General features: G+C 37.8%; 2 protein-coding genes across 3 annotated transcripts in view; one reads left to right on the forward strand and one right to left on the reverse strand.

The window, feature by feature from the left end:
• The window catches only part of LOC137618199 (enolase-phosphatase E1-like), a 38,853-nt gene extending 38,316 nt beyond the window's left edge, over positions 1–537 (reverse strand). Inside the window, exon 1 of one of the 2 annotated variants that reach the window (XM_068348291.1) lies at positions 295–537. The gene's annotated coding sequence lies outside the window, so the exon portion shown is untranslated. The remainder of the gene's footprint in view (positions 1–294) is intronic. The other variant, XM_068348292.1, reaches the window with a different exon arrangement.
• Positions 1–1,921, forward strand: part of LOC137618201 (DNA oxidative demethylase ALKBH2-like) — a 208,921-nt gene that overhangs the window by 25,949 nt on the left and 181,051 nt on the right. The window lies entirely within an intron of this gene.

Raw genomic sequence — 1,921 nt, forward strand, 5'->3', positions numbered from 1 at the left:
AAAGGTAATGGCTCTTGTAATTCTGTTATTCATTGGAAATATAAATACATACTTTTTTTGTACTTGTACTGACATTATGCTAAATGAGGTAAATGTTGTTATGTGTTTTTTATGGTTTGGCCCTATTGAAAAAAAGGTTTATTCCGTATAGTGTTATTTTAAAAGTTGATTAGTAAATTTCAGCTTGAATAACATTTGAATAATCGCGTTGAGAGAGTTAAAGAGGGCTTACATGTTAAGCAATAATCATGATTTATCACAAAATAATTCCAAGTAGGTAGATCCAAAACTTACCTTGTTTAGCCTTATGGTAGCCTTCGGTCACTCTGGTCGCGTGCTACTCCTTGGATATAGAATCAAGTATTTAGCAGAAGTTATAACTTATGACTTGACTCAATAAAGGAGCAGAGAGGCAGAATGAGGAAGATCAGCAGCAGCAGCAGCAGTAGTGGACAGACGACTTCTGCCTTGTCGATGCGGCTTGGTTCCTTGTGACCAACTGAATATAGTCTCGCGCCTGCCCTACCTTCTGTACTTCTACTCTCTCGCCAGGGGCCGAGAGGTGGCGACCGTGGCGGTGTGGTGGGTGGAGCCTCACTTTGGCGACCAAAAACGAGCACGCCTAAGCCCTCCCCCTTCCCTCACCTGTAACCCTCCCCTGGTCATCCTCAGTTTCAGCCTTCTCCTACCCCCCAGCCCTCATCCAACTGCCCCTGTCAGCTATCTTCAACGACTCCAAACGATGCCGGAGCAACAGAAAAGAAGAACACACATTGGAGAGAGAGAGAGAGAGAGAGAGAGAAGAGAGAGAGAGAGAGAGAGAGAGAGAGAGAGAGAGAGAGAGAGAGAGATTGTAGTGAACTAATAGGGGATAGTACCGGGTTTCTTTGGCAGGTATGGTTCTGAGTACAGAATGTATTATGATATTCTTAAGGTCTTTCCCAACAAAGTTCATGCTGGTTACGTGTGTATGTGTGCTGTGCTGATGTGCGATTACTTACATGAATTATTATATTGTTTGTTTTTATATTTGTCATAATGATGTCAAGTTGAAGGGTTCCTTGTATATACAAGAATTTTTGTCTTAGATGTGATGTTATTGATTAATGACGAAGTTGTAGTTGTAGCAGATTATTTGAGTAATTTTGTTAAAGTTCATTATTTTCACAGGGCTACTGGACGCACAAAGCCGAATTTAGAAACTTTTGTCTTGTATATGCGAAGTATGTACAGTATATAAGTTATTGACGCTTTAGAATAAAGTACGGCTGAATGAATAATGGTAATAGTTTAATTAAATGATAGGAATTGATGAACAGTCGTTGAGTTATGCAAATTTCTGAAAACTTTTCTTGATAATTATTAAGAAAAATTTTCAGAAATAATTAGTCTACTTCATAATGGAGGATTCACTTTGTCTCATAAGGTATGAACTGCTAATTTGTGTTTACGGGTCTTTTAAATGTATTGTATGAAAGATCATTTTAGTTACGGGAGATTAATTCTTTTTATCTTTCTTCATTTGTTCTTTTTACATCATTCGTTTTAGTATAGAATATTTTATTGGCGATAATATTTCCACGAAAATTCATTCCTGTCTGAAATTTGGTGGATAAAGTATTGAAGGACGTTACAGCAAACTTTAGCTGTCTAGTATGAGCTACAAGGATTTTTACCTAGTTTTTGTTCTTTGGACCAAGTCCTGAGGTCCAAGCAAGTCCTTTTATTCCATTAAACATCTTACCTCACTAAATCAATTAACCAAAATTCGAACACTGACAGAAGGTGATCTATTCGAGTAATTTATGCAATCTATAGAAATCTGAGAGACAAACGAAGGAACACCAAGAATCCTATCTCTGTTTCTTTGAGGTCGAGGAGTTGTTGGCTAATCTCTGAACGCACCGACAGATTTTTATTG

Source organism: Palaemon carinicauda, chromosome 24, assembly GCF_036898095.1.
Source record: "Palaemon carinicauda isolate YSFRI2023 chromosome 24, ASM3689809v2, whole genome shotgun sequence".
Taxonomy (NCBI): Eukaryota; Metazoa; Arthropoda; class Malacostraca; order Decapoda; family Palaemonidae; genus Palaemon; species Palaemon carinicauda.